Source organism: Syngnathus scovelli, unplaced genomic scaffold (assembly GCF_024217435.2).
Source record: "Syngnathus scovelli strain Florida unplaced genomic scaffold, RoL_Ssco_1.2 HiC_scaffold_30, whole genome shotgun sequence".
NCBI classification, from domain to species: Eukaryota; Metazoa; Chordata; class Actinopteri; order Syngnathiformes; family Syngnathidae; genus Syngnathus; species Syngnathus scovelli.
In genome coordinates this window covers 551,198-560,525 of record NW_026061392.1, presented here as the reverse complement: position 1 = coordinate 560,525, position 9,328 = coordinate 551,198, and the positions used below count along the sequence as shown (strand labels likewise).

The 9,328-nt window shown below is 51.4% G+C and overlaps 1 long non-coding RNA gene and 1 pseudogene across 1 annotated transcript; both read left to right on the top strand.

The window, feature by feature from the left end:
• The first annotated feature begins 714 nt into the window (after nucleotides 1–714).
• Nucleotides 715–1,657, top strand: LOC137840005 (uncharacterized). Its single transcript, XR_011086393.1, has 3 exons — nucleotides 715–789; nucleotides 1,257–1,433; nucleotides 1,537–1,657. It is a non-coding gene; the product is annotated as an uncharacterized lncRNA (long non-coding RNA).
• Nucleotides 1,658–4,190: 2,533 nt separating this feature from the next.
• LOC137839992 (janus kinase and microtubule-interacting protein 3-like) lies at nucleotides 4,191–9,035 on the top strand (annotated as a pseudogene).
• The last annotated feature ends 293 nt before the right edge of the window (nucleotides 9,036–9,328 follow it).

The window sequence follows — 9,328 nt, the reverse complement described above, 5'->3', positions numbered from 1 at the left end:
GCACAGAACAACACAATACCGCACAAACAGTTTTAGATAATATTACGTCGCAGTCATGTCACGCGGACATGACGTCAATAGGCGGAACTCACGGCAAAATTATAATCCGTGGGCGTGGCTTGCAACAGGAAGTAGGAAAGCGGCAATTCTGGCAAACAAGACACAGCGGTTAGTAACACGATGACTTACAAGGCAAATATTTTTGTTTTCAGCTTGCAACTTGACCGTCTAGAGCGTACAAGGTAATTACAACTGTTTTTTTTTAGCCCTGAAAAGCGAGGGAGTGTGGCGTTTGGGAGGAATGTCGAACTCGGCGTCTGCTTCCAGCCACAGACGCCAAATTTCGACGATTATTTCGACTGGTCAACGGTTGTAAATTATTGCGTTGACTAAAAACTTTATTTAACTCTACTCTTAACTTTGCCGTTTCAGATATGCGGGTATTACACCGCGGAAATGACGTCAATAGGCTGAACTCTCGCCAAAATTCAAATCTGTGGGCGCAATGGCCTTGAGCGAGACACCGGATACAAACACGACGATTATCAACAGAAATATCTTTATTTTCTGCTTGCAAGTGGACCGTCTAGAGCGTACACGGTAAGTACAACTCATTGTGTTTAAAAAGATTTACGTTTGTGTAGTTTGCGTTGCGTTGTATCTGTGAATGTTGGTTGAGGCTAAATGTTAATGTTTAATTTCATTCCTTTAGGTTCCACGGTGTTTGTTGGCTGTATGTTTTCCACTGCAAGAAGAGGCTCGTATCATTGACCAGCAGGAGCTACAATGGTGAGTACCCCTTTCGTCTTCCATTTATGTTAAACACTTCCTATTTCATGTCTAACAGTACTCGATTTAACAAATAACCATAAATAAATACAGTGTGGGCAGTCACGTTAACATATGTGATTATCCTGCCTAATATGTCTATCACAAATATGTCACTAATCACTAATATGTTTATTTGTTTATCACAACACCTTTGGACCTTCAGCAATCGATTATTTCCCTTCATCTACATAGAGACAGAACGATGGTGTCTTAAACATCTCATTCATTTCACCAAATAACTTCACGCAGGTGGATAACGGCCGTCTCGGTCACGCTATGTTGCGTGATGCAGTTTTGAAGAACCAAATGCATTTATTCAATGAATAAGTCAAGCTAGTTCTATGTTTATGATGTTGTAAGTTACGGTACCGATTGAAGTTGAGTTCGAAGCCAGTGGAAAACAGCGCTGCGTTTGTGCTCTCCAGGTACAAATGTTGTGATCTCTGACTGACGACCGGGCGAGACTCGAGTAAGAGATGTCCAAACGAGCTCCGGCAGGGCGGGCCAAGGCGGAGCGAACGGACGCCCTTCAGGCCGCCAATGACGAGCTGAGAACCAAACTGATGGACGTCCAGTTAGAACTTCAGCAGGAGAAGAACAAGGTGAAAACCTCAACAGACAGACACTGCCTGCCTCCCTGCCTGCCTCCCTCCCTCCCAGTTTTCCCGATGTAGATTAGACATGCGTGTGCCATGACTGTGTCAGCCTACATCAACAAATGCACCGAGGACGTCAGCACCACTAAGAATATCATCACCCGGGGCAACCAACGACCCTGGATGACTGAGGAGGTACGTCAAACGCTACGAGTGCGGAACTCTGCCTTCAAGTCTGGCGACAAGGAGACACTGAGGACAGCGAGAGTCAACTTGAACCGTGCCATCAGGATAGCGAAGCGAGACCGCAGTCGAAAATTTCAGGATCGTTTCCACGACGTCAAAAATATCAGGAGTATGTGGCAAGGCATACGGGCGATTACAGACGACAACTCACCCTCCCCCCCCCCGGTGGGTGTAGTTGATGCTGACTTTCTAAATGGTCTAAATAACTTCTTTGGGAGGTTCGAGGCACTAAACGGCACTCCAGCAGTTAAAACTGTCCCCCATCAGGAAGAGGAGGTACTCTGCCTTGACTCCGCCGATGTGTTGAAGACCCTGAGGAGAGTCAACCCCTGTAAGGCCCCTGGCCCGGACAACATTCCTGGGCGTGTGTTCAGGGAATGTGCAAGTCATCTGGCTGGGGTCATCACAGACATTTTTAACACCTCGCTGGGCCAAGCCACAGTGCCGGCGTGCTTTAAGACTGCCTCCATCATTCCGGTGCCGAAGAAACCTCAAATCACCTCATTTAATGATTACCGGCCTGTTGCACTGACTCCGGTTATGATGAAGTGCTTCGAAAGGCTGCTTAAAGGTCACATCGTTTCCAGACTCCCCCTATTATTTGACCCGTTCCAGTTTGCCGACCGGCAAAACCGCTCCACTCAGGAAGCCATCTCCTCCGTTCTTCACCTGAGCCTGGCTCACCTGGAGGAGAAGAACACCCATGTGCGGAGGCTGTTCCTGGACTTCAGCTCAGCGTTTAACACCATCATCCCACAGCATCTGGTAGGAAAATTGGAACACCTGGGCTTCAACACCCCCCTTCGCAACTGGCTGCTAGACTTCCTCACCAACAGACCTCAGTCAGTCCGGGTCGGACAGAACACCTCTGATGTCATCACCCTCAGCACAGGCTCCCTTCAGGGCTGCGTCCTGAGCCCCCTGCTGTGCACCCTGATGACACACGACTGCGTCCTCAGGTTCACCACCAATCACATCGTGAAGTCAGCAGACGACACAACGGTGGTGGGGCTCATCAGAGACAACAACGACCTGGACTACAGAGAGGAGGTGGAGCAGCTGGTGGGCTGGTGCAGAGAAAACAGCCTGATCCTGAATGAGGAGAAGATGAAGGAGATCATCGTCGACTTCAGGAAAAAACAGCCTCACCACGCTCCACTGATCATCAACAGCTCAGCTGTGGAGGTGGTCAGCAGCACCAAATTCCTGGGGGTCCACATCACAGAAGACCTCACCTGGACTATGAACACTACGGCACTGGTCAAGAGGGCACAGAAGCGCTTGTACTTCCTGCGGAGGATGAGGAGAGCCCACCTGCCCCCACCCATCATGAGGACGTTCTACAGGAGCACCATAGAGAGCATTCTGACAAGCTGTCTCTCTGTGTGGTGTGGAGGCTGCACCGCCTCCGATTGGAAGAACGTGAGGAGAGTGGTGAGGACAGCAGAGAGGATCATAGGGGCTCCTCTTCCCTCCATTCAGGACATTTCATCTCAGCGCTGCATGTCCCGTGCCCGTAACATCATCAATGACCCATCACACCCCCACCATGGACTGTTCTCCCTGCTGCCCTCTGGGAAGAGGTTTGCAGCATCCGCTGCAGGTCCACCAGGTTCTGCAACAGCTTTTTCCCTGCTGTCATCAGACTGTTGAACACTAGAACTGTTGAGCTCTAAACTGAACTCTGCATCACACATTCACAGAACTGTACTTTATGACACTACGGACCTCTATCTTGCACTATCTCGCACTACCAACTTTACTGAACTTGTATAAACCCTTTAAATAGAAGTTTAATACATGGTTTAGCATTCCTCTGCACACTCTTGAATACTGTTTTGCCTACTTGCACTATTGCATAATTATCACTGCTGCACTTTATACTTATTTTTAATATATATATATATATATATATATATATATATATATATATATATATATATATAGTATATGTATATATATATATATATATATATATTTTCATAGGATATGTTACTTCTATTCAACTGCAATATCACTACTTTGTTGTAAGACGTATGCAACGGAATTTCGTTTTGTATGCACCATGTGCAGACAAGATGACAATAAAGTTTGTCTAAGTCTAAGTCTAAGTCATGTCAGGTCAGCTGTCTGGAGAGAGAGAGAAGTCAGGACCTGCGGGCGGAGCACCACCGTGCCACCGCCGCCATGACGGAACTCAAAAGCAAACTCCATGAGGAGAAGCAGAAAGAGTTAGCCATTACCAGGGAGACATTACTGCGGCAGCATGAAATGGAGCTGATGAGAGTGATCAAAATCAAAGATGGAGAGATCCAGCGACTGAATGCCTTGGTCCTCAGCCTGAGGGACGGCTCCATGGACAAGGTGATCCGCTCTATCCGTGTCTGACTATCCGCACGCCACGTCGGGCTTCGATGCGGCCGCTACCGTATTGTGTAGCTTGTCCCCAGTAAGCGTCGCGGCGCTCCGTTGCGGTCTCAACGGCCCGGTGTGGCGCAATGTCTGCTCAGGTGAGGAGGGGGGGCGCTTTGCTGGCGGAGGTGGAGGAGATGCGGCGGTGTCGGGAGACCGAGCGGTGTCGCCTCCACCAGGAGCGCGGAAGAAGCCCTGGCAGCGGCCCAGCAGGCCTGGCAGTCCCGAGCGGCCGAGCTCCGATCGGCTCATCACCAGCATCGGGAGGAGATGAGCCGAACCAAGAGAGACTGCGAGAGGGAGATCCGCCGACTGGTAGGACTGATCAGATGCGCGGTGCGTGGCTATGTTCCCAATTTCGTTGTATACCTGCAGTGCAATGACACCTAAGGCATTCTATTCTATTCTATTTCACAAGAAGAAAATGTCCGGTTGCTCGCTTCGCTTTTGTCACAGCAAAGGTGTTCTAGTCGATTCAAGAAAAAAATTGGCCGGTTGCTCTCTTTGTTTTTGTCACAATTCTGGCAAATGAGTTTGCCCGCCTGCCTGAGCGCTCCCCGTTTGTACATCCAGACGGATGAGATCAAGCTGAAAGACAGAGCGGTTAGTGTTTTGGATGAAGCCCTGGGGCCGGCCACGTCCACCGCCTTCAGCTGCAGACTCAGGCTGCCGAGCAGCAGATCGCTGCCCTGAGGGATTCCCAAAGGGCGGGCCTAAACTACCCTGGAAGTGGGGTCAACGCCGCTACTAGCAATCCTCTTCATTGCATAAGCCACCTCATCACACACTTGCAGTACGCATGACTTAGTTCGTTGCTGGAGGAAGGTAGCACAAAAACAGTTTTGAACTTTGAACGAGTGCTTGTGTGTGTGTGTTGCGGGGCGTTTTCAGTCTCAGGAGGATCGGGACACGCGACGGTTTCATCTGAAAATCGCTGAGCTCAGCGCAGTCATCAGGAAACTGGAGGATCGAAACGCCCTGCTTTCTGAAGAGCGCAATGAACTGGTAATTTATTGACGGCACGCTTGAAGGTTTGCGCTACGTTTGATGCGCGCCATCCAGCGAGGCACCCATTGCGCTTGCTTATTAGTTAAGCGGCGCGGCGAGTCGGTTGCCTGGTAGATGTCTTTTATTGGGAGCCAAAGCCACGATTCCGTTCAAACCGATGCAAAAGGAATGGATACGTTCTGGCCCGCGTGTTGTGCGTCTTTCACATCCCGCACTTCATGCTTGCAGCTAAAGCGACTGAGAGAAACAGAAAGCCAGTTTCTGCCACTCCTGTACAAAAACAAACGCCTGAGCAGGAAGAATGAAGAACTCTTGCTGGTGCTGTGTCGCCTTGAAAACAAAGTGCGCTTTGTCACCCAGGAGAACGAGGAGATGGCAAGCTTGGTAAGTCGACGCGGACAACGGCGGCGTGCCAACAGAGTCCACTGCATTTGTGTTCCACAGAGAAGGCCTAGTTCGCTCAATGACCTGGACCGCGGTTGTGGCCAGCAGGACGGTGAAATGGAGTTCCTTCAAGTTGTGGAGCAGCGGCACATCATCGACGACTTGTCCAAGGTCTTCAGGCAGGCGACTCGGTGCACGTACGGCAGCGCCGCGCTCGCTCGCTGTCGCCAGGAAACCTTTTCCGTCCAAAGCTTGGCCGGCGGCCGCCATCCAAAAAATTGGCCCCTTAAATTCCGACCTTTCAAGCAGGAGCATTGTGCGCACGCGTTTGAACACGCTTTAGACTTGTTTTGCCGTTTTCAGCAGCTCAAAGCTCCCGTTTTGTCCGCGCCTTTGCCACTCGCTGTGCGCTGAAAACGACGGACTTGCCCGGCTGCTCAGCCCGTCAACCATGAGCCGCGAGCGCGACGTCATTGTCCGTAGGCAGCTAGTGGCAAAATGCACCCTGTTAGAGTTGCGCTCGCTCCAACTTATTTTGCAAGAACCACACGGGAGACAAGTAAGTTCTTTTGGACACCTGCAGGTGGAGAGTCCATCCGTTGTACGAATGAAGTCTGACTCTCGGCTCCTGCACGAGCATTTTAATTAAGAGAAACAGGGTGGGTGTAAGAGTGGATTGAATAGAGGAAGCCCTTGACCTCTAGTCAAAACATAGCAAGGGGTGTTTTACGACTTTGTGTAGGAAGGGATAAGCGATAGGGATAAATAAGGGATAAATAATATTATTTATTACAGGTCGCAGTCAAAGTCAAAGCAACACAATGATACGATAAAGATAATCTGGAAAACCCTGACACACCCTGTAGTTGTCACTTTTGGAAAAGACGAGCGTCCCTCCAATCATCGCCGGTGACGTGTTTTTCAGGCTCTGGAGACAGGAGCTCATGTCAGAAATGTCATTGTGAGTCGCGTTTGTTTCTGCGCCGGAGCCGTTCGTTCCCTTTGCATCCAAAGAATCTCAAAGGCGGATTATTTGTGTCGACAGGAGAGAGATTTGCTGCTACGATACCGACGTCGAGAATCTCTGAGGAGGAACAAAGCGTGAGGTCCTGCAAGGTGAGTCTGTTTGTTTGCGGCTGCTTGGTGTTGCGCAAGATGAAATGGCCTTTTTCTCGCTATCGTTCCTCTCGTCGATTCATCGTGAGGTGTCGCTTCAGTTTGTTCAGAGAGATGTTTGCTTCCGCGCCCGCAGGTCATCGAAACATTTTACGGCTACGACGAAGACGTGTTGGTGGACCCGGACGGATCGTCCTTGTCTTTTCACACCGACAGAACCCCCGACACGGAACCCGAAGAGGTAGCCCGCCATTTCTGCCAGCGTATTGGCACCAAACATTCCTCTTCAGCCTGGAATCGGACTCGTCTTTGCGTCGCGGGTGCTTTGTCGCCGGTCTGACTGATTCTGGTACTAGTGCTGTGTTGCATTGGTGTGTGCATGAAGAGGCGGAGCTTCGCTACCGCCAGCTGACGCAAGAATATCAAGCGCTGCAACGAGCCTACGCTCTGCTAGCCCAGACCAGCGAAGGGGACTACGACGCCGAGAAGGAGATCAAGGTGGCGCCCCTTCCCGCAACCCCCGGCCGGGTCGCAGCCTCCCCGTTCTCACCCAGCCTCGGGTGTTCTCTGGTCTGAAAGGAGGAGGAGGAGCCTCCCTCCTCCTCCTTTCAGACCAGAGAAAAGCTGATGGTAGAAATGGGTCACTATCAAAGCAGAGTAGCAGATCTGGAGTCAGCGCTGAAGCAATAAGGACAGGTAAGCTCATCAATGAGCACACCTTTTTCTCAGACAAAATAGCTACATTCTTCAGTCACTCATCCGTCTGGCATTACTGGACCAACCCCCCCCCCCCCCGAACGTGGCTGGGAAAATGCGGAGAAAAGCAAATGTCATTTTCCAGTCAACCAAAGAATTTGTGGATGAAAATGACACAACATTCCAAAGCTGTCCACGCGTTTGTCTCTTCTAGAATGTCAAGTGGGTGGAGGAGAAGCAGCTGCTGCGTCAGAGCAATCAGCAGTTGGCCGAAAAGGTGACGGAAAGAAAGGCGCTGGGCGGAGTCGCTTGGCGTCACACCTGTCGGGAAGCCCCGCAGATGAGGTCTGACTGTCTTTTCAGGTCAGGCGGATGGAGGCGGAAGAAGCGCGTCTGAAAGAGCACATCCAGGATATCCGAGACCAAAACGAACTGCTTGAGTTCCGCATCCTGGAGCTGGAGGTGGGAAGACTCGCACAAGCGTGTTGAGGCCAGAGATGTGACGGACGGACGGACGGACGGACGGACGGATGCATGCCTCTGCCTTTCAGGAGAGGGAGTGGCGCTCCCCCGTCTTGAAGTTTCTGCAAGTCCGTTTCCCAGACGGCCTCAGCCCTTTGCAGATCTACTGCGAGGCCGAGGGCGTGAGCGTACGTAAGGCGTCCCTTGCAACCCTAACCTTAACCCGAGGTCCCAGAACACCTTACATTGCTCCTTGCGCCTTTCCCCCGGACATCGTCATCAGTGATCTGATGAAGAAGCTGGACATCCTGGGCTATAACGCCGTAAGTGTATGTCGAACTCCTTATGTTCGCACTCCACGAGACTCGGCGGCTCAAATGTGACTTTTGGAAGGCTTTGCGCTGAAAGAAGCTTGTTGACGCTGTGCCTTTGGGCTCTTGCAGAATCTCACCAACGAGGAGCAGGTGGTCGTGATTCACGCCAGGACCCTTCTCACCCTAGCCGAGAAGGTAACGCGCACGTCCACGCACGCTCTCGCATTCTGCTTATGTGACAGCAGCCTTTCCTCAGTGGTTAGAATACATCAAAGTGACCAAGTCAGCACTTCAACAGAAGATGTTGGACATTGAAAGTGAGAAGGTAGACAGACACGCGACATCAGCCAAGGGGAACTCCGGCAATGTGCCCCAACAATTCTGACCTTGAGCTGTGCTAGGATATGTTCTGCAAGCAGAAGGGCTACCTGGATGAAGAGTTGGACTTCAGGAAGTGTTCCATGGACCAGGCTCATAAGGTAAGCCGCCCTCAAATCTCCCGCCGGACCACTGATGGACGAGGATTGCGGCCCAGAGGATCCTGGAGCTGGAGGCCATGTTGTACGAGGCGCTACCGCAGCGGGACTGCCCCGCCACGGACGGCGAAAAAGCCAGCCACGCTGGCGTGAATGACGTGCTGACGGCGGATCAGAGAGAAGAGCTTAGGAGCGCCGTGGACCAATGGAAGCGAGCCCTGATGTGCGAGTTGAGGGAGCGCGACGCTTGCAATCTCCAAGAGAGAATGGATCTGCTGCACAGCGCGCAACAGGTAAGGGCCCAAAGCCAGCCCGGCACTTACTTGCACGCTTACTGGCTTTTGAATGCCACTTTCCATTTGTCCGTCCTAGAGGAACAAAGAGCTGAAAGAATTCATCGAAGCTCAGAAGAGACAAATCAAACAATTGGAGGAGAAGTTTCTGTTTCTCTTTCTATTCTTCTCCTTGGCCTTCATTCTGTGGCCCTAACACCAGCTGGTGAGTGAGCTCCAGCGGCACCGCACTCGACACCTCCGATACACTGCCAGCCGGTCTCAGACGTTGGCAGACGCTCCGATGCCAACGTATACCCCCCGCCACGGTGACAGAGGCACCGCGTCACACCGGCGCTCATCCAATCAGAAGGCAGGAAAAGCAAATTCACATGCAGGGCACTTTTGAACCAGAAGAGAGCGCCACAAAAAACGGTTGTTGCCCCAAACGCGCACTAAAAAGGGTCAGAATAACAAGAGTCCCACTGGCCAGCCGGGGCCACCCGTCCAGCTGT